A 26,915-nucleotide genomic window follows, 5' to 3' on the forward strand; every position below is an offset into this window, starting at 1 on the left:
AACATGCTCTGCCTAGGTCCTTGGCAATGTCTAAGAAACAGCTAGCTCGGAAAGGGGCAACCTCTTCCCAGCCAGAAAGATTTCTTATTAAGATGTCAAAACATCATAATATACATAAAATTAAAAATACTTACCATACAGTATAAGTATGTCCATGACAACAAATGATTTGTTGTTTATTAAAATTCAAATTGAACTCATGTTACTGTATTTTATCTGTCAACTCCATCTACAGAAAGACATGACAGAGGCAACAAACTCAGCATGTCTAGGAGGAGCAGTGGTCCATTCACACTCCCCTCTCCCCTCCTTTCCTGTATTTCCCACTTGTCATTGACTCAGGTGAAACACCTTTGCCTTCTATGTGAAAAATGGAGGTGGTAAGAATCTGTTGAATTGAACAGTGGAGAGATGAGGGACAGATATTTGGTCCTAGAAGCAAACAGATGTCTTTTTCATGATGATAAAGACATCTACATACAAAGCTTATGCTGCTGTTGCCGCGTAGTTGCTCAGTCGTGTCTAACTCTGTGACTCTATGGACTGTAGCCCACCAGGCTCCTCTGTCCATGGGATTCTCTAGGCAAGAGTACTAGAGTGGGTTGCCATGCCCTCCTCCAGGGGGTCTTCCCGACCCAGGGATCGAACCCGGTTCTCCTGCATTGCAGGTGGATTCTTTACCACTGAGCCACCAGGTAAGCCCATAAAGGCTATGGGCACCAGTAAATAATAAAAGATGCTCACACTTATTGAAACTTCTTTTTCATGTGCGGCACTATTCTACATGATTTGCACGTATTGTTCAATTAATTTCAGAACAACATTATGAGGTAGGTACTGTTAAATTATCCTTGATTTTCAGATAAGAACATAAGACAGAAAAATTAAGTAGCCTGCCTAAAGCTATATAGCTAGATACTATATCTCCAGAAACCATACTTTTTTTTTTTTTTTTTTTTGGTATAGCCTTACACCAGAAACCATACTCTTAACCACCATGCTAGAGAGAGAAAGAGGAGATAGTTGATGGGAAACGGGATAAGAGATTCACCAAGGAAATGAATGTGAGAAATATTGTAAGGAAAACCAGGAGACCCTGGTTGGATTCCTGGGTGGGGAAGATCCACTGGAGAAGGGATAGGCTACCCACTCCAGTATTCTCGGGCTTCCCTGGTGGCTCAGCTGGTAAAGAATCCACCTGCAATGCAGGAGACCTGGGTTTGATCCCTGGGTTGGGAAGATTGCCTGGAGAAGGGAAAGGCTACCCACTTCAGTATTCTGGTCTGGAGAATTCCATGAACTGTACAGTCCATGGGGTCACAAAGAGTCGGGCAGGACTGAGTGACTTTCACTCTCACCTTTTTTTGGTAATGAATTTTCAAATGCACACAAGATGTCTACCAAAAAAAACAAAAACAAAAGCAAGATAAGGTGAAGCTGGAAAAGATGTGGTTTTATAAGAGAATCCTTGAGAATAATAAAGTTCTATCTTGTCTGTGAACAGAAAACAATTCTGGCTAGACACTAATGAAAGTCCCACACCTTTCAAATGCCAAATTATGCCCTTAAAATATGATGTTCTCTTAACAACTAGGGATATGGCACAGAGAGATGGCACAGGGTGTTATTTGGTATCCAGCCCTAGCCTGGATGTGAAATGGGGGCAAATAATAGCATCTGAAAAAGTCAGCCTGAAAACAGTCATTTAAGTCTTCTCTGGAATCCAAGGTGGGTGTCAGAAAATCTGGAAGAGGTAGAGGTTAGATTGCAGAAAGCAGCATCTTCCAATGGCTAACCGAGAGGAGAGCTCACAAAGGACACAGAATGGGAGACACAGCTGTAAACTCAATGCTTTTGGCTCTCCATCAGAGTAATGAAAATGGAAATATCAAAATCAGTTCATTATTTAAAAAAAAAAAAACTCTTTTCTGGCTCTGTCCAGTGGAGGAGTCTGGAGATAATGACACCACACAGAGTGGCATTGACCTTATCTGATATTCAAATTTGATATCTAAATGTCATTTTTCTCTGAAAGGAAACAGGGTTCTTTACAGAAAAGGCTGGTTATAGGTCTGAGGCAAGAAGAGTATGGGAGTGAACCTGAAATATTTTCTGTGCCATAAAGCAAGAAAACACTCAAAGAGTATTGTAAGGACGTAAGAGCCAATTTGAAGGAGCTCCTACTGGGTAAATTTGAGACAATTTGAGCATCAAAAAGAATAATGGCCATAAATTATTATAATGCTAAATAAATAAAAATCAATGTGCCTAAGTGATGCTCAGGGAAAAGAAAGAGGGAAGGAAATGCTCTTTTCTGCTGAAAGATGTAAGCTAATAAATACAGAATGACTGACAAAAAGAGAAAATCACCCTTATGCAGCCATAATGTGATAATTGGTTTATATAAGAATGATAAAGTCATTGGATAAAGGATTATTGGGAAACAGGATGTTTGCATGGTGTAAAAATGTGATCCTTGGATTACTCAGTAATTGCAGAGAAAGATTTTCTTTATTTATTGGAGTATAATTGCTTTACAATGTTGTGTTAGTTTCTGCTGTACATAGTTTTCCTTTCTATTGGAGAAATCTGGTGGACTCAAGGAAGCACTTGTCTATAAAATGGACATGATAATAGTAACTACTTCCGAGAGTGGTTGTAGAGAGTAAATAAACCAATCCATGCAAAACACATACTACTGAGCCGCAGAGTTAGGGCACAGAAGCTAACACTACTATAACAGCAATAATTCTTATTCATACTATTTTATTTAAGTGAAGTGAAAGTCACTCAGTCATGTCCGATTCTTTGCAACCCCATGGACTATACAGTTCATGGAATTCTCCAGGCCAGAATACTGGAGTGGGTAGCCTTTCCCTTCTCCAGAGGATCTTCTGAACCCAAGGATCAAACCCAGGTCTCCCGCATTACAGGTGGATTCTTTACCAGCTGAGCCACAGGGAAGCCCATTTTATCTAAGCTAAAGGCCAACCCAAGGCCTAGAGTCAAAGCTGGTCAAATGGTTTACTTTTCTTTATTTTCCACAAAGACACTAGCCAAATCACAAACCTTAGTAACTGGATGGCTAGTATCAAAAAGTGGCAAACTCAAAAGCATAGATCCAGAAGCAAATTGTCCCAGTGTCTAGAAAAAGATGTGTAGACAGTTTACTTCAGACCTTTCCAGAGTGGGGATACTCTTCAGCTTTTTTCTAGAGTGAGATACAAACTTTTCACCTTCCTCTCTTGCCCACAGGCAGGAAAGAGTAAAGAGATTTAAAGAGAGAAAAAGATGGCTGAGACTTTCCCCAAGTGGCAGCATCCTTAGTACCCATGACCACTCTTCCTCTAAGGAAGAAAATGCTTTTGAAGGGCTGATATAGGTACCCAAAAAGAATATGATGGTTGAGATTTTCCCTAAGAGAAATACAGCCCCAATTCACTTGTGCCGAGATACCTGTAAGATGATTATTTTAAAACATGATGGACATATTATTCCAATGCCAGCTAATTTATTTCCCTCCTTCTAAGGCTTCACCCCCTAGAAAAATGTGTCTGGCTGAGAAATTGTGCCTCTTGAAGTTCACCAGTCCTCAGCACACTCCTTTACTTTGAGGAAAGTTGAGGTGATAATGATGGAGACAGTAGGAATTTGCTGTGAGCTTCTCTTGGCTAAAGCCTCTCTAGATTAGCAGGTATTGTTGGGCCTTACACTTTTAGTGCAGTCCTCCCTGAATGAATTCTATTACCAGCATCTGCATCTCTTTGCCAGAGAGCTTTCTCTAGCAACTTGGGCCAGTTCTGCCTACTGCCCAGCAGGTCAGAAGTGCTAGAGAATTAATACCCTTGAAACAGTCCTCAGTCCATGACAAACAGGACTTGGAGGATTTAGTCCCCAGATCTCTAAACTCTTGTGTGAGATAACTCTAAGGTATGCATCCTGCACTGGTTTCCAGAGTTCTCCAATGGGATGAAGCACTAGTTTTGCACAATGGTGTCCTCTTAATAAAACACACCTTACTGGTTGCCTTTCCTTCCTTGTCTCTCCTCCCTACTCCTTTATTGTTGTCCTCTGAGACCACCCCCCTAATAAAGTATTTGTGCCAGAATTCTTGTTCTTAGGAGGAACACCAGTTATGATGCCTGACTAAACCAAAATTAGCACTTCTAGAGTCACAAATGCACTATGTGATCAAATCAATAATGGAGACTAGTATAAAAAGCTACATTGAAAGTGATCATCTGTAATCTGAGAGCATTGGGATGGGGAAACTTGTGAGAAATCTCCTGGAGCTTCTTCTTGCTATATATGTTTGCCTGAGTGGCTAAGGGTGGTTTATAGTCTATCTTGAGCAATGTTAATATCCTTATACGGGACAATACTCAAAACGTGTGCAAACTATAATCACATAAACCCTGGAGTAGGGTCCTGAAAGATGTCAGAAACGGTGGGACCAGAACAGTTGTAGAAGGAGCAACTGACCAGAGTTGGTTTCTGAGCCATGGTCATTTGCTATCCAGTAGTAGTAATATTTCACTATTTTAGCAATCAGCACAGCCATACTAGTGAATACTGATTGAATATCAGTCCTATGCTAAGGTACTGAGTTTTTATGACATTGGTTAAATGATAGATTCCCAAGGTTTAAAAAAATAAGTTCCTTATCAGATCCTCAAGAATAACTACAAATGATAATGCCGTACAATCTCTGGCTAGAGTGTGATTTGAGACTTCCCAGATGGTGCAGGCAGGAGAATCTGCCTGCCAATGCAGGGGGCATGGGTTTGATCCCTGGCCAGAGATGAGCAACTAAGTCTGTGCACCACAACACTGAGCCCCGTACTCTAACCCCACGAGCTGAAACTACTGAAGCCCACATGCCTAGAGCCTGTGCTCTGCAGCAAGAGAAGCCACTGTAATGAGAAGCCTGCATACTGCAACAAAGTGTAGCTCTGCTAACTGTAACTAGAGAAAGCCCGCGCAAAGCAATGACAAATACCCAGCACAGCCAGAAAAAAACGTTTTTAATTGAAAAAAAAAAAAAAAGGAGTTTTGGAATAATAATAATTTCATGGGGCAATAAATTTTAAAAGAATTATTCTATAACAAAATACACAGAGTACTAAAAGCAAAATAATGTGTTTTGATTTTTTTTTTCTTCAAAATGACCTCAGGGTCATTATTACAAATACCAATTTTCACTGTTTTGTAGATATGTTGGAAAAAGAACACACGACAACATACTATACACCCCAGTTTTTGCAAACTAATTATAATGAAACATTCATATTACTTGGAAAGACATTTTTGAATACATTTCCTTTCCTTAGAATAGTTGCAACAATAAGGGAATTTTTTTTTTCAAATTTGAAAAAGATATTTTAAAGACATCTCTTACAGGGTTACCAATAAATATATAAATTCAATTAGAGATGCTATTTCTGTTATAGGGAAATGTCAGAGTGCAGGATATAGGATAAACCTGGTCTAGGCTATATGAGAGATTATTTTATGAATTCTTGCTCTGTATGGAAGAAGCCTCAAAAAGCATACCTACAGCTTCAGGTAACAATTGGGTCCTAACGAATCTTTTTAAAGTAAACCAGATTTCAAAAAAAATAATAAGGTTAAAATGTAAAGGCTTATCTTCCAACCCTTTCCTTTCAAATTGAATGATGAGTATTCAGGGCAAAAATACCAATAAACATCAAATTACTATAATAAGGAAGAAAAGTTATGACCAACCTGCTGCTAAGTCACGTCAGTCGTGTCTGACTCTGTGCGACCCCATAGATGGCAGCCCACCAGGCTCCTCCATTCGTCCCTGAGATTCTCCAGGCAAGAACACTGGAGTGGGTTGCCATTTCCTTCTCCAATGCATGAAAATGAAAAGTGAAAGGGAAGTCACTCAGTTGTGTCCCACTCCTAGTGACCCCATGGACTGCAGCCTACCAGGCTCCTCCGTCCATGGGATTTTCCAGGCAAGAGTACCAGATTGGGGTGCCATTGTCTTCTCTGATGACCAACCTAGACAGTTTATTAAAAAGCAGAGACATTACTTTGACAACAAAAGTCCATCTAGTCAAAGCTATGATTTTTCCAGTAGTCATGTATGGATGTAAGAGTTGGATTATAAAGAAAGCTGAGCGCTGAAGACCTGATGCTTTTGAACTGCAGTGTTGGAGAAGACTCTTGAAAGTCCCCTGCGCTGCAAGGAGCTCCAACCAGTCCATCCTAAAGGAAATAAGTCCTGAATATTCACTGGAAGGACTGATGCTGAAGCTGAAACTCCAATACTTTGATCACCTGATGCGAAGAACTGACTCGTTTGAAAGGACTCTGATGCCGAGAGGGACTGGGGGCAGGAGGAGAAGGGGACGACAGAGGGTGAGATGGTTGGATGGCATCACTGACTCGATGGACATGAGTTTGAGTAAACTCCAGGAGTTGGTGATGGACAGGAAGGCCTGGCATGCTGCAGTCCATAGGGTCACAAAGAGTTGGACACAACTGAGTGACTGAACTGAACTGAATAATTATATAACTATACAAACATTCTAGAGATACTGTGAGATTAACAAATATTTTTTCAAAAGAATAAAGTTGCATCAGAGATTTTCACCAAAAGCAAGCTCTGCTTCCAGAAAAGATGGTGACATGAGCCTTAATGTCTAATCCTTCTTTTTGTTTCCTGTATATTCCATATAAATTATGTTTTTCTCTCCTTCTTACCTTTTTTAATATTGGGTATTTTTATTTTTTTTTATTGTTTTTCAGCAGCATTAGCATTTTCTCAACTCTATTAGTGTTTATCCTAGAGGTTACAACATAAATCCTTGAATTATTACAGTCTAACGAAAAGTGGTACCACTTCCCAGAAAATAAGACCATGAAACTGTTTTACTCCATTTACCCCTTTCCCAGCTTTTGTGTTGTTATATATTTTAATTCTAATTATATTTTCAATCACATCAAACATTATGTTTTCATAGACTTTGGTTTTCAACAGGTTTACTATTATATGCCTCAGAATGATTTCTTTGTACTTTTGGACTTCTAGAATTTCTTGAATATACAACCTGATGCCTTTTATCCATTTTCAAAAATTATCTTCTCTAAAGTCACTTCTGCTCTGTCTTCTCTCTCATCTCCCTCTGGAACTTCAATCATATTTATTGATTGAAAATGAAATCAATGAAAAGTCAGATTATTTCATTGTGTTCCGTATATCTCTTATGCTCTTGTCTATTTTCCATCCTTCTGTTCTATGTGCTTCAGCTTAGGTATTTTCTTTTCTATCTTGCAGTTTATTATTCTGTTTTCAGCTGTGTCTAATATGCTACTAAATCCATATCTTAATTTCAGATATTTCATTTTCAGTTTCCTATATTTTCATTTGATGATATTTTATATTTTCCAGTACCCTATTAAAATTCATGTTGCCATTTAAATCCTTGAAAATATTAATCACAACTATTTTTTTATTTTAAAATTAATTTATTTATTTTACTTTACAATATTGTATTGGTTTTGCCATACATCAACATAATCACAACTATTTTAATGTCCATGCTTGATAACTACTTTTTTTCAATTTTCATATACATTTATGTTTCTATTATTCTTTGGTAAATTTATGTTGGGTGCATAACTGATTATTTTTTCATTGAATGCTGCTGCTGCTGCTGCTGCTGCTGCTGCTAAGTCACTTCAGTCGTGTCCGACTCTGTGCGACCCCATAGACGGCAGCCCACCAGGCTCTCCCGACCCTGGGATTCTCCAGCCAAGAACACTGGAGTGGGTTGCCATTTCCTTCTCCAATGCATGAAAGTGAAAAAATAAAGTGAAGTCGCTCAGTCATGTCCGACTCCTAGCGACCCCATGGACTGCAACCCACCATGCCCCTCCGTCCATGAGATTTTCCAGGCAAGAGTACTGGAGTGGGGTGCCATTGCCTTCTCCACATTGAATGCTAGGCATTATGTATAAAACATTTAGAGATAATTTGATGCTTTAGATGAGGTTATATTTATCCAGAGAGAATTTAGTCTTGCTTCTGGTAATCTAAAAAGACCACTTTAATCCAATCCAAGATTTATTCAATATCTGATTCATAGCTGAACTTTTGACTTTGTAAGAGCTGCTCTATGTCTGACATACCCTAACTCTTAGGTAGTCATTTGTGGTCAGAACATAAGGTCAAACTGTTTACCTGGGCTATACCTCCATTGGATTTCTTTTTTTTTATTTTTATTTTTAAACTTTACAAATTGTATTAGTTTTGCCAAATATCGAAATGAATCCGCCACAGGTATACATGTGTTCCCCATCCTGAACCCTCCTCCCTCCTCCCTCCCCATACCATCCCTCTGGGTCGTCCCAGTGCACTAGCCCCAAGCATCCAGTATCGTGCATCGAACCTGGACTGGCAACTCATTTCATACATGATATTATACATGTTTCAAAGCCATTCTCCCAAATCTTCCCACCCTCTCCCTCTGCAACAGAGTCCATAAGACTGTTCTATACATCAGTGTCTCTTTTGCTGTCTCATACACAGGGTTATTGTTAGCATCTTTCTAAATTCCATATATATGCGTTAGTATACTGTATTGGTGTTTTTCTTTCTGGCTTACTTCACTCTGTATAATAGGCTCCAGTTTCATCCACCTCATTAGAACTGATTCAAATGTATTCTTTTTAATAGCTTGTCCATCGAACTACCACAATCTCTATTTTCCCTCTCTGGGCCTATTTTCTCTCTTGTATATTAGCTCTGTATCTTCTTTCTGTCTTGGTGACTCAGATGCCTTAAAAAAATGTTTCTCTCATGTTTCATCCAATTTTGCTAGATCTTCTCTTCAGGTTGATTGTTCTAAAACAAACTAGTAAATTATTTCTAGGAACAGAACTCCTGTCAAGTGGCTTTTTGGTCTCCCCTCTGGAAAATGAATTAACAATAAAAAATATAGCCAGTTCTGAAAAGAATTTGAATTTGAAAATAAAAATATAAGTTGTACATCTTAAATATATACAATTTAAATTTATCAATTATACTTCAATAAGGCTGAAAAGATGTGCTAAGGAAGTTTAATATCCACATGGAAAAATACTAAAATTGGATCTCCTGTTCATAGTCCGTTCCAGATAGCTTAAGAATTTAAAATTGAAAAGCCCAACTTTTACAGGAAAAAATAAAAGAATATTTAGAGAAAAAATAAATTAGAATTTAAATATGGGAGAGAGAGACCAAAACCAAAGAGAAAAAATGCAACCCCCAAAACCATACACTATGTAAATAGAATTTCAATAAACTGTTATAATATCCTAGAAAAGTAAGAGCAGATTGCATACTCGTGAAATAAGAAAAAATGATACATGAAATAAGAAAGAATGATACAAAAATTATTTATAAAAATCAATTATAAAATATCATTTATAAAAATAATTATAATTATATATAAAGTGTCAATTTGCAGAATGAGAAGATTTTAAAAGCAAGTAAAATGAAGTAAAGGAAGTAAATTCACTTGCAGTAATTTTTCAAATCAAGATTTTGGAAACCTTCAAAAATGCTTTAGTCATGTATAGATGAGAGAGTTGGACCATAAAGGAGGCTATTTTCAAACTGTGGTGCTGGAAAAGACTCTTGAGTCCCTTGGACAGCAAGGAGACCAAACCAGTCAGTCCTAAAGGAGATCAACTCTGTATATTCATTGGAAGGACTGATGCTGAAGCTAAAGTTCCAATAATTTGGCCACCTGATGTGAAGAACTGACTTATTGGAAAAGATCTTGATGCTGGAAAAAATTGAGTGCATGAGGAGAAGGAGGTGGCAGAGGATTAGATGGTTAGATGGCATCACCAACTCAATGGACATGAGTTTGAGCAAACTCCAGGGGACAGTGAAGGACAGGGAAGCCTGGTGTGATGCAGTCCATGGGTTGCAAAGAGTCAGACATGACTTAGTGACTGAACAACAACAAAAAAAGCAAAGTCAAATGCATTTATATGTCTGGAAATCATCTAACTCAAAGAAAATGTTCACCTTGTATTGATTTTTATAGCCTTTTGAGGGAGAGTTAGGATAAAAACTAAGCAATAGATTTTAGGGACTAACGATTAATGATTAAGATATCAAAGCTTATTCAGATATAAATTTATGATAATCAAGTACTTTAGTAAATATTAACCCTTGTTATATGGATTTTAGAAACTATATTTTTATAAAAGGCACAAATATGTAAAGTATATGATCTAATATAGCAATCTAGTTATCCAGGTGACTGAAAATCTGACCCTTTGAATACTGCTATGATGAAAATGAAAGTGGAGAGTGAAAAAGTTGGCTTAAAGCTCAGCATTCAGAAAACAAAGATCATGGCATCCGGTCCCATCACTTCACGGGAAATAGATGGGGAAACAGTGGAAACAGTGTCAGACTTTATTTTTTTGGGCTCCAAAATCAGTGCAGATGGTGACTGCAGCCATGAAATTAAAAGATGCTTACTCCTTGGAAGGAAAGTTATGACCAACCTACACAGCATATTCAAAAGCAGAGACATTACTTTGCCAACAAAGGTTCGTCTAGTCAAGGCTTATGGTTTTTCCTGTGGTCATGTATGGATGTGAGAGTTGGACTGTGAAGAAGGCTGAGCGCTGAAGAATTGATGCTTTTGAACTGTAGTGTTGGAGAAGACTCTTGAGAGTCCCTTGGACTGCAAGGAGATCCAACCAGTCCATTCTGAAGGAGATCAGCCCTGGGATTTCTTTGGAAGGAATGATGCTAAAGCTGAAACTCCAGTACTTTAGCCACCTCATGCGAAGAGTTGACTCATTGGAAAAGACTCTGATGCTGGGAGGGATTGGGGGCAGGAGGAGAAGGGGGCGACAGAGGATGAGATGGCTGGATAGCATCACCGACTCGATGGACGAGGAGTTGGTGATGGACAGGGAGGCCTGGCGTGCTGTGATTCATGGGGTCGCAAAGAGTTGGACACAACTGAGCGACTGAACTGAACTGAACTGAGGGGGACATTACTTCTTATGACAACTTATCCAAATTTTGCTCATTCTGGTGTCTAAGAAAATATTACAGCAGCATAAATAGTAACCTTTAGAGCCCTATGCTATAAAATAAAGACAAATTCCAGAAACTGTACTAATGATTTGTATTCAGAGAGTTTTTAATCTAATACTGTTTTGATCACAGGCAAACAAAATGCAAGCTGTTATTCTCAAAATCTCTTAAGAGACTTTAAGACCAATATTTTCCTTTTTCATTTCAGCTTTGACTATTAATCACAGACCCTGTAGTGCTAAAAAACAATGTGAGGAAACTACTATCTGAAACATATCCTTAACATATAACATTGTGAAACCATGACATAATATGATAACTAGTAAATGTATTGGAGAAGGCAATGGCACCCCACTCCAGTACTCTTGCCTGGCAAATCCCATGGATGGAGGAGCCTGGTGGGCTGCAGTCCATGGGGTCGCTAAGAGTCAGACACGACTGAGCAACTTCACTTTCACTTTTTACTTTCATGCATTGGAGAAGGAAATGGCAACCCACTCCAGTGTTCTTGCCTGGAGAATCCCAGGGACAGGGGAGCCTGGTGGGCTGCCGTCTGTGGGGTCACATAGAGTCAGACACAACTGAAGCGACTTAGCAGCAGCAGCAGCAGCAGTAAATGTATATTCTGAGTTCTTTGGCAAATCTATGCTCAGGGATTACATTATTTCAAATTTATGTGACATGTCATATTGTAATATGTTTCTTTTCTTACAAATGCAAAAGGGAAGAGGAATTTTGTTATCATGTTTGGTACTGCCACACTCCACAGCCTGTAATCAGCCTGTAATCAGGAGGAGACTCCCCTCCTCCTTCACTACATAACAATGACTCACCTAGAGCTAACATAACACTCACTTCCCAGGAATCCCTCATTTTCTCCTTAATCTCAAAAGTGCTTACTGCTTAAAGCAAAAAAGTTTTAAAGAAATATTCAAAACACAGCAAAAAGAAGGGGGAATTCAGTTGTTCAAAGGAACAAATCAGTTCTCTATGTACTAATGTGAAATGATCTCTAAGAACAGTGTTTTTAGTATACTCCAATTTTTGATTTTTTTTCAAAAAAAAATAAAGACTTTTACTAATTTTTTTGCATAAAATATCTCTAGAATGAAACATACAAAAAAAATCTGGTGATAGCTGTTGCTTCTTGAGAAGGGAACTAAGCAGGAAAACATGGGTTTAGAGAGACTTCCTTTTCATTTTTACCATTTTGAACATTAAAAAAAAAACTTTTTTTTTACTCCACCATGTGGCATGTGGGATTAGTTCCCCAACCAAGGATCAAACCTGTGTGGCCTGAATTGGAAACATAGAGTCTTAACTACTGGACCACCAGGAAGTCCCCTCTTTTGAACTTTGAAAATATCATTCATATGTATGTATTACCTATTCAAAATTACAAAAACAAATAAGATGAATGCTTTTCATGATATTTAGCAAAAAGGAGATAGCAAATAACCTTAGTACTGGCTGCTTCAGAGACATGGTAGGTATAGTAACCATTTTGTAATGGACTAAAGAGTAACACTGAAGTGAATGGAGACATTCTAGTGAGAGTAACTTTGAAAACTCTTTGGTCCTGGATGAGAGAAGGGTAATAGAACAGTAGCCATAGGTGGACTTACGGTGATGAAATGAGGGGCTAAATATCCACATGGATATTAAGGTAACTCAACAGAGTAGAATACAGTGGGTAACATGTAAATAGTCTCTAACTTTTATGCGTCTCCATTTAAATAAGGGCTAATGGCATACCTAGTGCTTCGTAAGATCCAGGAATCATTGTTATAGATTCTTTACTGGAATCTGACAAACTGTCTTCTATCTCTGCTAAGCTGTGTAAGCCTAGGGAATTATTTCATTTCCTTGTACCTCATTTCCTCGTGTGCCCATTTCAAACAGATCCTGTGAGGATTAAATGAGCTCAGTTCAGTTCAGTCCCTCAGTCGTGCCCGACTCTTTGCGACCCCATGGACTGCAGCACGCCAGGCCTCCCTGTCCATCACTAACTCCCAGAGCTTACTCAAACTCATATCCATCAAGCAGGTGATGCCATCCAACCATCTCATCCGCTGTTGTCCCCTTCTCCTCCTGCCTTCAATCTTGCCCAGTATCAAGGTCTTTTCAAATGAGTCAGTTCTTCGCATCAAGTGGCCAAAGTATTGGAGTTTCAGCTTCAGCATCAGTCCTTCTAATGAATATTCAAGACTGATTTCCTTTAGGACTGACTGGTTGGATCTCCTTGCAGTCCAAGGGACTCTCAAGAGTCTTCTCCAACACGATAGTTCAAAAGCATCAATTCTTCGGCATTCAGCTTTCTTTATAGTCCAACTCTTAATAGAGATAAATCACTTGGAACCATGTCTGGTACCTAGTAAATATTGTGTATACAAAACACCAAACACTGTGTGGCTTAAATGACAGAATATATTTTCTCACAGTCCTGGAAGCTACAAGTCTGAAATCAAGGGGTAAGCAGGATGGGTTCTGCTGAGCTTTTACTCCTTGGCTCGTAAATAGCCGTCTTCTCCCTGTGTCTTCACATGATTTTCTATGTGTGTCTATGTCCTAATCTCCTCTTCTTATAAAGATACCATATTGGCTTAGGGCCCACCATAATGACCTCATTTAATCTTAATTACCTTTTTAAAGACCCTGTTTCCACATACAGTCACATTGTGAGGTACTGGGGGTTAAGACTTTAACATGAATTTTGGGTGAAGACAATTCAGCCTGTTAACACCTCTTGTTTGTGGCTGAGGTACTATTCAGGATAATGGCAGATACTTGGGTACATAGGAAATCAGCTATAATTGTATTAATATCTGAAAAGGATTAAAAGGAGGACCAGGGGTAGTCTGGAAATTAAAGGAGTAATTATTACATTAACTTGATTCAGCCTGTATAATAAAATTATACATGGGCTTAAAGTTCTTAATGGAGAACTGTAAGTAAAAACAACTGTGGACTCAAGTAGTGTGTGCAGACGATTCACTAGGTTAGCCATTAGTTTTTATTTAGACAAAAGGTTGGGGAAGAGTTACATACCAACTAGCATAAGTGAAGTGAAAGTCGCTCTGCTGCTGCTGCTGCTAAGTCGCTTCAGTCATGTCCGACTCTTAGCGACCCCATGGACTTCCATGGGATTTTCCAGGCAAGAGTACTGGAGTGGGTAGCCTTTCCCTTCTCCAGGGGATCTTCCCAACCCAGGGATTAAACCCAGGTCTCCCACACTGCAGGCAGATTCTTTACCAGTGGAGCCACAAGGGAAGCTAGCATAAAATTTGAGTCAAATCAATACTTATGCAATATATTCTCATCATGAAGTTAAATTTCTGTCTAGTTCTAATTACTAAAAATGACAGAGAAGTTTCCTATAACACTGAGAGATTTTTTAAAAAGTAGTTCTAAGAACTGTTGACTTGTAACCTTGAGACAAAGTTTATTATCAAAAACTACATTTGTTAAGATGTTTGCATAGAAAGCAGGATTTGTTCACTCAAAGTTGTGAACTCTGGAGTTCATTGCTGTGAACTATGGAGGCTGCTTTAACATTGAATAACCACTGGAGGCTGAATTTACTCATCATCCTTGGAATAATTAACGTGCTAACTATGACTGTACTGATCTAGCCAGTATAAGAGTCTATGCAGATTCTCTTAAGTTAGCGACATGTCTAAAGAGTCCTTGTGTAGAAGTTATTTTCTATGTAAAATTGATGACTATACAGGATAACTGAAAACAAGGCTGAATTTCCTTCAATATTGCATAACAAGCCAATGGCATAAACATCAGTGGGTTGTTTTTCTCCAAGAAGATGGAAGAACAATGTCCTGAAAGCAGCAGGGGAAACTGAAGAGGTGTAGGGAAAAGAGTAACCCTCACTTAAGAGGGTTTTTGGTGAAGCTGAGCCTTGTAGGGGATCTCTTGCTTTCAGTTTCAAAAGGAGATGAAACTCCTCCTCCTCTTCAAGAAGAGGAGGTGAATATGGAAAGGTTGTAACTGAGAACTTTGTTTACTTATCGGTAAACAAAGATGTCACAGTCTACAGCTGTGAGCCCGGAGGGAAAGCAGGAAAGAAATAAAGAATCCCTGCAATCTAGCAGCCATCAGACTGTCACACCCCATGGTGAACTCTGAGGGAACTCAGGATGAGAAAATGCAAGATACTGGCCCCAGATAGCTGAAAGGAAAAAGGAAAGCGAAGTCGCTCAGTTGTGTCCGACTCTTCACGACCCTATGGACTGTAGCCTACCAGGCTCCTCCGTCCATGGGATTTTCCAGCCAAGAGTACTGGAGTGGGTTTCCATTTCCTTCTCCAGCTGTTCTTCCTAGCCCTTGGCTTTTCTTCTTTCCTTATTTCTCATTCACTGGAGCCTCTCCCCTGGTTTTATCTTAAAGTTAGCTGTTCTGTATGTTCTGTCTGTTGGATGCTGCTTCAACCCAGAGTTGTGGGGAGAGGGACTACCTGAAAGCCTCAGGAAGCTCAGGAACACATTCAGCCATTGCCACCAAGAATGCCACTTTAAGGACTCACTACCACCACCTGCTGCCAAAACTGTCTATTGAAAGAGAAGCAGGAAGGTTTTTATGTAGGTTTTTTATCTGATAATCAAATGACTAGTAGTATATTACTAAAATACAAGAATTGCAGGAATACTACCTGCTACTGAACATTCTGCAACTCAGTTTCAAGCTCCCAAGGTGGGTTAAATATGCCACTTTTACTGCCCTGTATTGTGGTCTCTACGACATTCCTTCAAGCCAAAGGTGGAACCTGACAAGGTGTTGAAAATTGGCACCAATTAGTTAATTATCAAACCTACCCTCCTTTGTCCCTCTTGTATGTTAGCAGTGATAAATAGCATGTAAGACTGTAGGACTAAGACAGGAGGGCACTTCGGGGTTTATGAAAGTGAGCTGGTCATATTTTTAGCATTTAGAAGCTTTACACACTTTTTCTGAACGCTCAAGCTTGGTACAAGCTCAGTTCCGAGTTCCCAGGTGTTGCACTACCTTTAGCACTTTTCTTCCCTCCTACTCTGCTTATTTTCTCAGGCCACCTAATCTTCATCTCTAGCTCTGATTCCAGTGCTGATCACTCTCCTGTGTTCCAAATGCATACCTCCAAGTGCTGGTTTAAAACTCAGTATAGATTCCCTGCAGGCAGCTTCACCTCATCTGTAACTGAACCAGTTTCTTGGCCCCTTGACTCTTCATTCACTTTGCCCAATAAAAAACACTCATGGTCTTTACCTTGGCAAATGGCAACCATCTTCAACTCTTCCTTATCTCTCTCCAACCCCACCACACATTTCCATTTCTCCAATCTGTCTTCTACATATTTGTGAAAAATATGTTCCTTAAAAAATAAATATATTCAGTCCCTGGTTAAAAGTGTCTGTTGAAGGTCTGTTGCATGCAAAATAAAGTCTAAAGTCATTAACCTGGCTTGCAAGATTGATCATTATCTGGCCCTAAAATAATTTTCCCTTAGAGATTTTTTTTAATTAGGGTAAAATTTACATACAGTTAGATGCACAGATATTAAGGGTACAATTTAATTAGTTTTGACAAATGTACACACCCATGTAACTAATGCCTCAATCAAAATATAAAACACTTCTACCACTTTAGAAAATTCCCTAATGCCCCCTTTCAATCAATTTCTACATTCCCATAGACAAGCACTGTTCTAATTTTGATCATTCTTGATTAATTTTATCTGTTATCAACATAAAGAATGTATTCTTTTTTCACTCAATATAATGATTTTGATATTCATTCACACTGTTTTATTGCTGAGGAATATTGTATGATGATGCCACCAATTGGAAGTGTTTTCAGTTTGAGGCCATGTTAAATAAAGCATCTATAAACATTCTTGTACAAATGGTTTTTGTGAAGTTATATTTTCCTTTCTGTCAGTTATGAGTGGGAGTGGGATTGCTGGATCACACAGTAGATATATAGTATGAAAGATTATGTCATTTTCCACTTTATCAGCAATATATGAGTTGCTCCATATCCTCAGCAAAATTTGGTGTTGGCAGTCATTTTAATTTTAGTCATTCTAGTGGTTGAATTGCGATCTTAATTGCTCATTGTGATTTTAGTTTCTATTTCCATGAGAATTAATACATTTGAGCCCTTTCCTCTGTGCTTATTGGGCATTTATATGTCTTCCTTTCTTAGGTGTCTCTTCAAGTATTTTCACCATTTTTAATTGAGTTGATTGCCTTTATATTGTTGCATTGAATGCATTCCTTGTATACCTTTCCTGTAAAGCCTTTATCAGATATCTATATTGTGAATATTTTCTGTTAGTCTCTGGCTTGCCTTTGCATTTTCTCACCTGTCTACTTTAATAAGCAAAAGTTGTAAATTTTGATGAAGTTATCAAATTTTTTTATGTTTATTGATTTCTGTGCTCTATTTTAAAAATCTTTGCCTGCTCTTAGATAACAAAGATATTCTCTAGGAGCATTTTTCTAGACATTTTATTGTTTTAGCTTTTATGCTCACATCTGTGACACAACTTGAGTTACTGTTTGCATATGGCCTAATTATTGATGAGACTTGGATGAGCCTAACATCTTGCTGTTTTTTTTTTTTTTTTTAGTTGTTCATTCTGCTTTTTGTTTCCCTATTCCTCCCTTCCTGACTTCTTTTGGATTAACAAATATTTTTTATAATTCCATTTTAATTTCTATATAATACCTCTTTGTATCTTTCTTAGTGCTTGTCTTAGAGCAGGATTTCTGAGCCTCAGCACTACTGACATTTTGGGTCAAATAATTTTCTGCTGTGGAGGCTGTCCTGTGCATTGTAAGATGTTTAGCAGCATCCCTGGCCTGTACTTACTGTATGCCTGAGGAGGTTTTGTTTGTGGGGGTGGGGATGGAGGTTGTGTGCTATTAATAAATATTGTAAATGATAAATTGTAGAGTCTAGATTACATCATCTTATTTTAAAGAACAACATTGAGTGTTGTTCCAAAAAATTTCTTGAATTACTAATGAAATCTCTAGGTCCTGTTGGACTTAGTTTTATTCTGTTAGAGTGGATCTTAACTTTCTGTCCCTTATCTAGGACATGGTCCTTTCTCCTGAGGTGTGGGCTTCTCAACCGAATGGCTGAGGTCCTCGGTGGGATCTCTCCTCTGCAGCCAGAATGCCAGTCTTTTACAGTGCATAACCTCTGGTGTCTCCATTTAGCAATCAACCCAATAATATACAATCTCTGGTAAGCCTAGTAGAGACAATTCCTGCCTATGTGCAGCCCAGCCCTGAACCTCCAACCATGTCAACTTCTTCAAAGCTCCATTTTCTCCGGTATTCAGGTCCACACATTTCAGTCTCTTCAACAGCCCAGAACCCCATTTTCTGGCTTTTTAAGGAAGATGTTCTACTTGGGCTCCATCTCCCAGTATGAGACAAAGAAGTACTCTTAGGCAAAAAGCTGGTATGATTGTGGGGTTCATTTTGTATATTTTCATTTCCTCAAGGATTATTACAGTACTGCACAGCCTATTGCTCATTGCCTGAGAATAGTTGCCACATAATATTTTGTCTAATTTTTACTTGTTACTGACAGGAGACTAAGTCAAGGGTCAGTTACTTTGTAATGGCTTGAAGTGGAAGGGTTTTTTTTTTTTTCTTTTTCTTTACTGTTTAATTAAAATTGAAAACATATCATTTCTCTCTTGACATTAGCAGCTGAACTAAAGTCATTATATTGGGGGAAATGGAGAGGGTGGTATGATTTTGAAATTATGTTAAGACGTTTAATAGATAAAATTAATTCTAAACCTGAAGATTCTAGCTCCAAATTTGTAGTTATTTAGAATTTAATAGATAAGACACAGCAATTATCAGAGAGGGATCTCCTTGTCTATCTCATGCCTCTGATCTCTTCTTACCTATTATCATTTGCACCTTAAAACCGCAAATGGTTCTTTGAGGCTCTTTGAACAAATATAAACATCAGGTAATTGCATCCAGCCTGCCCCCATGGAATTGCCTCATTAGCTGACTGCTCTTTGCTGCAATAAAGTCTTCTTTCTTTCTGCTCCTGGCCTCTGGTTCTCCCCTTTTTCTGAACTTCTGCACAAGATGTCAGTATATGAAGCAGGATCTTTCTTTTATGTCTGCCATGTTATATTTGAGGGCTCAGATTGTCCAGAAATTTTTTCCTAACAGGTTCCCAAAAAGCCTATTTATGTCTTCTTCTCAGCCTCAGTTGCTGAAAAGTCTAACACGCAAATAATAAAGGCTTTTGTTTCATTCTTTTCCTCCTCTTAGATTACAGGGACCCCAATTCTATCTGCTTTATTGACTATGCCAAAGCCTTTGACAGTGTGGATCACAATAAACTGTGGAAAATTCTGAAAGAGATGGGGATACCAGACCACCTGACCTGCCTCTTGAGAAACCTATATGCAGGTCAGGAAGCAACAGTTAGAACTGGACATGGAACAACAGACTGGTTCCAAGTAGGAAAAGGAGTACGTCAAGGCTGTATATTGTCACCCTGCTTATTTAACTTCTATGCAGAGTACATCATGAGAAATGCTGGGAGAAGCACAAGCTGGAATCAAGATTGCCGGGAGAAATATCAATAACCTCAGATATGCAGATGACACCACCCTTATGGCAGAAAGTGAAGAGGACCTAAAAAGCCTCTTGATGAAAGTGAAAGAGGAGAGTGAAAAAGTTGGCTTAAAGCTCAACATTCAGAAAACAAAGATTATGGCATCTGGTCCCATCACTTCATGGGAAATAGATGGGAAAACAGTGGAAACAGTGGCAGACTTTATTTTTGGGGCTCCAAAATCACTGCAGATGGTGACTGCAGCCATGAAATTAAAAAAGACGCTTACTCCTTGGAAAAAAGTTATGACCAACATAGATAGCATATTGAAAAGCAGAGACATTACTTTTACAATAAAGGTCCGTCTAGTCAAGGCTATGGTTTTTCCTGTGGTCATGTATGGATGTGAGAGTTGGACTGTGAAGAAGGCTGAGTGCCGAAGAATTGATGCTTTTGAACTGTGGTGTTGGAGAAGACTCTTGAGAGTCCCTTGGACTGCAAGGAGATCCAACCAGTCCATTCTAAAGGAGATCAGCCCTGGGTGTTCTTTGGAAGGAATGATGCTGAAGCTGAAACTCCAGTACTTTGGCCACCTCATGTGAAGAGTTGACTCATTGGAAAAGACTCTGATGCTGGGAGGGATTGGGGGCAGGAGGAGAAGGGGGCAACAGACGATGAGATGGCTGGATGGCATCACCAACTCGATGGACGTGAGTTTGAGTGAACTCCGGGAGTTGGTGATGGACAGGGAGGCCTGGTGTGCTGCAATTCACGGGGTCACAAAGAGTTGGACATGACTGAGCGACTTAACTGAACTGAACTAAATTCTATCAGGCTTACCTATTTGACCCTTTTTACAAGTCACACATACCTCCTCCATAGCTGTTTCTTCTGGGATGACTATTTTAGGATGCACTCCAGGCCACTGCCCTTGGGGTTTATTACTGGTCTCTAAAAAAACACCCCGAGTTTAAGTCACAGTTTGATTTTTGCAGTGTCTTCTTTTGAGGAAATTAAAGACTGCATGGTTCAATGTTGAGGAAGCTTTCAGTAACGGCCCCATGCATGCATGCTCAGTCGCTTCAGTCATGTCTGACTCTGCGAACCCTATGGACTGTAGCCTGCCAGGCCCTTCTGTCCATGGGATTCTCCAGGCAAGAATATTGGACTAGGTAGCTGTGCCCTCCTCCAGGGGATCTTCCCAACCCAGGGATCAAACCCACGTCTCCTGTTTGGTAGGCGGACTCATTACCACTAGCGCTGGCCCTTCTTAGGAAGAAACCGGAGTTAAGTCCCTAAGCAGCAAATGCCTGAGCACATTTCTTAGATAATCCCAAGAGTCTCTCTGCAGGAACAACATGTCAATTATTGCCTCCTGGGGAATTTCTTGATCTAAATATATGCTGGGTTTGTGTAGAGATATGGCTAACAAAACCCCTTTGTGACTTTAATGCTCATGTAAATTGTGCCCCTATGTTATATCTCAAGAAGCCCTGGATTCCACAAAGTAAAGATATAAACTGGACTAAAAATGATCCTAGGTTATGTGTTTAAATCTGTATTCCTGTGTTTTTATGTATGTACTTTGAAAATAATCTGTCTACTATCTTGCAATTTCCTTGAGGACAATGATTGAATTTACTCTTTAACAGATTTCTGTCCTCCCTGTCAGCCTACTAGGTCCCTGATGTAAAGTTATACACCTGAGGCAATGTAACTTGCTCAGCTCTGCATGATTTCTCTATGATTACTGTAAACCATTAGAAAAGCAACACAGTCATTCAAATTGGCTTTCTAGACCAAAAATGGTTTTTAAAATGAAACCATGGCCTGCAGAACTATATTCTTTAGGATTACATCCATCATTATAAAAAGAAACCTAAAGTTCCCTCTAAGAAATGCAGATGCCAGGAGAAAAAAGGTTTCTGGTGATTAACTGACAGTGGCATAGAAATGGGCATTCAAGCACAAGGGTAGGGTTTAACTATTCCCATGTAGGTTTGAATCCCAGGTTTATGTCTTATTAGCTAGGTGTCATTGGGAATGATAAGAATGTCTAGAACCTCTCCATTTCCCCATTCTCAAATTGAGGATAATAATACCTAATTTTCAGGTTTGTTTTGAGGATTAAATAAAATGTGCCTCAAATATTGTACATAATCTTCAGATTATAAGCCTCTAATAGAGTATGTCACCTACAATCAACAGATTCAGGTAGTTGACATTAGAAAATGTTAACTAGAAAAAAAAAAGAAAACGTGAACTAGAGGCAGAAAAGTGGAGAGGATGCTATGATTTTGATATTATGTCTACAAGACTGGTTTAATAGGTAAAATAAATTCTGAACCTGAAGATTCTAGGTATTGGACATACTTTTGATTTAAAAATCATTCACAAGTTCTAGTTTTTAAATTAGGAAAAAAAGGATTAATAGAATAATTGAATGAATTTCAAATGTAATTTTGGAAAACTGCTTCACCAAGGTTTGTAAAGGTAAATTCCTTTTTTCAAAAAATTCTGATTTCAAGGTTCAGAGCTCACATTTACCTTCCTTATCAATTAGTGTTAGCAAGAACAATTCTCTCTTCTTGCCAAAGATAATGGAAATGAATCCAGCAATCATGAAGAGTTAGCATTGCAGAGGCATTGTGTGAACTAATTCAGATTTCTAGGCTAAAACCAACTGCAAAACATCAGACAGGGAAGATAAACCTCTGAAGTCTTGATAAAGAACATAGTAATTTGTAAATGTGTTTATGACTATACATTTTATTATTCCACTCAAGGAAAGCTGCATTAACACAATTACCTCCAATGTTCAAAAGACGGAAAATTAACACTCAGAGGTTTCACTCTAAAATAGGATTCTTTCAGTTGAACTAAAACAATAAAAGTTATTTTATCCTCTGTGTATATTAGCATTTCTGAGCTGGAAGGAATATATAAAATTCAACAAATTCTAAACCTATTGTGTAAATCCCATCTACTGAGTTCTTAATTTCAGTGTTTATATTTTTCAGTTTTAAAATTTCTGGTTGATTCTTACAGCTTCCAGTTTTCTGCTGAAATTTCTCTTCTTGTCAATTAATCTTGTCAATTAATATGTTTATCAAACATATTAATCAGTTTTTTAAAACCTATGCTCAATATCTGGGTCTCTAGTATGTCTGTTTCTATTTCCTGATTTTTTCCCTTTTTAAGTATTAATAAATTATTGTATTTTGTCATACTTACTGGGGGCTTTCCCAATGGCTCTAGCAGTAAAGAATCTGCCTGCAATGCAGGAGATGCGGGTTCAATTCCTGGGCCAGGAAGATCCCTTGGAGGAGGAATTGGTAACCGCTTCCAATATCCTTGCCTGGAAAATCCCATGAACAGAAGAGCCTGGTGTGCTACAGTCCATAGGGCCACAAGGGTTGAACACGACTGAGCATGGGATGAATGGTCGGATGGTCATACTTAGTTGCAGTTTTACTTATTGAACACTGAGCATTGTATTTTTAAAATGGTAGAAGATACTTTGAGGCTTTAAAATGTTATCTTCCTTCATAGATGATCTCCTTTTGCTTCTGACAGGAAGTTAGGATAGGGGCAGATTGTCTTACTTTTGTCTGGGATTAAGCTGATTTGAAGCTTTGTTTAAATTGTAGTGAGAGCTGGTGCTTTAACTGTTTACCCTTTTTTTATTGTGGCAAAAGACATGTAATATAAAACTCACTATATTAAATGTTTTAAAATATATGGTCCAGTGGTATTACATGCATTCATACTGTCATGCCACCATCCTCACCAGCCATCTCTAGTACTCTTTGCATCTTTCAAAAATGAAACTCTATACCAAATAAGTAATAACTCCCCATGACACTTTTCCCCCAGCTAATGGCAATCACCATTTTACTTCTACTTTCTTTTTTCTTTTTAAAAAATCTGTTTTCCCACATGTGCCATCCTCTGGTAACCACTATTCTACTGTCCATACTATAAGTTTTTAAAAATTCCGTGCAACATTTGTCTTTCTATGTCTGCCATATTTCACATATCATAATATCCTACATGCATATCATGCGTATTATGTGTATTATGTGTATCATGCATATTATCACAAATGGCAGGATGGATGTGTGTATATGTGTATGCATGTGTGTATCACATTTCTTTTATCCATTCATTTGCTGACAGACATTTAGGTTGTTTCCATGTCTTGCCTATTTGTGAATAATGCTACAATGAGCATAGGAGTTCAAGTATCCCTTCAAGATAGGGATTTTATTTGAACACATTCTCACAAGCACTTGTTATCTTTTGACTTTTTGAGAATAGGCAACTTAACAGGAATGGGGTGATATCTCTTTGTGGTTTGGATTTTCATATCCCTGATGATTAGTGATGTTTAGCAACTTTTCATGTACCTATTGGCCATTTGTATGTCTTTGCAAAAATGTCAATTCAGGTCTGCTGTCCATTTTTTAATTAGATTCTTTGAGCTGTATGAGTATTTTGTACATTATGGATATTAAGCCCCTTATCAGATAGATGGTTTGCAAATATTTTTTCCGATTCTGTATGTTGCTTTTTCATGTTTAAAATTCTATCTTTTGTGGTCCAGAAGCTTTATAGTTTGATGTGCTCCTACTTATGTACTTCTGTTTTGCTTTTCTCATTTGTGCTTTTGGTATGATGGTCAAAAAATAATTGCCAAGATCAATGTCAAGGAAATTACCTTTTTTTCCTAAAAGTTTTACAGTTTCAGGTCTTACGTTTAAGTCTTTATTTTATTTGAAGTTAATTTTTTGAGAGGTGCAAGACAGGAATCCAGTTTCACTCTTCTACATGTGATTACCAGTTTCCCCAGAACCATTTATTGAAAAAAAATGTCTTTTCCACATTGAGGATTATTGGTTCTGTTGTGAAATATTAGTTGACTGTATATTCATGGGTTCATTTCTGGGCTCCTGATTCTATTCCATTGGTCTTATATCTGTTTTATGCCAATACCATAATGTTTTGCTTACTATAGCTTTGCAATATAATTTGAAACAAGAAAGTCTGATGCCTCCAGCTCTACTCTTCTTGTTAATAATGATTGCTTTAGCTATTTGGGGCCTTTTGTGGTTCCATATGAATTTTAGGATTTTTTTTCTATTTCTGTGAAAAATTACATTGGAATTTTGTTAAGAATCACATTGAATCTAGAGATCACTTTGGGTAGTATGACCATTTTAATATTAATTCCTCCAATTCATGAACTCAGAATATATTTCCATTTATTTATATATTCTTTAATTTCTTTCATCAACATTTTATAGTTTTTAATGTCCAGATCTTTCATCTCCTAAATTTAATCCTAACCATTTTATTCTTTTTGATACTATTGAAAATGGGGTTCTTTTTCTTAATTTTTTTTATAGTTTATCATTAGTGTTTACAAACACAATTGATTTATGTATGTTGATTTTATATCCTGTAACTTACTGAATTCATTTATCAGTTCTAACAATATCTTAGTAGAGTCTTCAGCATCTCCTTATATAAGATTATGTCATCTGCAAAAAAATACAATTTTAGTTGTTCCTTTTGGTTGTGCCTTTCATTTTTTTTTCTTGTCTAATTGTTCTGGCTAATAATTCCAGTACTCTGTTGAATGATAGTGGTGATAATGTGCATCCTTGTCTTATTCCTGATCTTAGATGAAAAGCTTTCTGCTTTCCACCGCTGAATATTATGTCTGCTGTGGGCTTGTCATATTGATATACATTCCTTCTGTATCTAATTTGTTGGAAGTTTTTATAATGAAAGGATGGTGAGTTTTGTCAAATGCTTTTTCTGTATCTATATGATCATATAATTTTTATTCTTCATTTTGTTAATGTATATATCACACTGATTTTTGTATGTTGAATTATCCATGCTTTCCAGGGGTTAATCCCACTTGATCATGGTGTGCAGTTTAATGTGCTGTTGAATTTGATTTGCTAATATTTTGTTGAGGAATGTTGTATCTATGTTCATCATTAATATTAGCCTGTAGTTTTCTTATAGAGTCCTTTTTGTTTGGCTTTGATACCAAGGTAATGCTGACCTAATAAAATGAGTTTGGAAAAATTCCTTTCTCTTCCATTCTTTGGGAGAGTTTGAGAAAAATTGATATTAGATCTTCTTCAAATGTTTGGTATATTTTACCAAGGAAGCCATCTAATCCTGAACTTCTGTTTGTTGGGAAATTTTTAAACTACCAATTCAATATTACTCATAATTGGTGTGTTTGGATTTTGTATTTCTTCAGGATTCAGCCTTGGTAGGTTGTATGTTTCCAAAAACTTATCCATTTCTTCTAAGTTATCAAATATATTGGCATATAATTGTTCATAATATTCTTTTATGATCCCTTGTATGTCTGTGGTATCAGTTGTTTTTCTAGTTCCTTGAGGTATAAAGTTAGATTGTTTATTTGAGATCATTCTTTTTTCATAATGTAGGCTTTCATCACCATAAAATTCTCTTTTAGCATTGCTTTTGGTATTCTGTTGTGTGTTGTGTTGGTGTATGTTGTGTTTTCATTTTCATTTGTCTCAAGATATTTTTTATTTCCCTTTTGCTTTCTTCTTTCACTCATTGGTTGTTCAGGAGTTTGTAGTTTAATTTCCACATATTCTTCAATTTTCCAGCTTTTCTCCTCTTGTTGATTTCTAGTTTCATACTATAATGGGCAGACAAGATTATTGACATGACTTCAATGTTAAATTTGTTAAGACTTGATTTTTGGTCTAATATATGATTTATCCTGGAGAATGTTTTGTATGCACTTGAGAAGAACATGTATTCTGCTGCCATTGGATGAAATTTTTCCATATATGCCTGTTAGGGTCATTTGATTTAAAGTGTAGTTCATATCCTACATTTTCTTATTGATTTCTCTGTCTGGATGATCTATCCATTGTTGAAAATGGAGTCCTGAAGTTCCTTATTGTTGTTTTGCTGTCTATTTCTCCTTTCAGATATATTTTATTTGCTTTATATATTTAAGTGCACCAATGTTGGGTGCATAAATGTTTACAATTGCTATATCCTTTTGAATTGACCCCTCTATCATTTTATAGTGACCCTCTTTGTCTCTTGTAATAGTTTTTGACTTAAAGTTTATTTTGTCAGATATATGTATAGATACCCTTGCTCTCCACTGGTTTGCATTTGCATGAAAGATCTTTTTCATGTCTTTATTTTCAATTTATATGTGTCCTTAAAG

Source organism: Bos mutus, chromosome X (genome assembly GCF_027580195.1).
Source record: "Bos mutus isolate GX-2022 chromosome X, NWIPB_WYAK_1.1, whole genome shotgun sequence".
NCBI classification, from domain to species: domain Eukaryota; kingdom Metazoa; phylum Chordata; class Mammalia; order Artiodactyla; family Bovidae; genus Bos; species Bos mutus.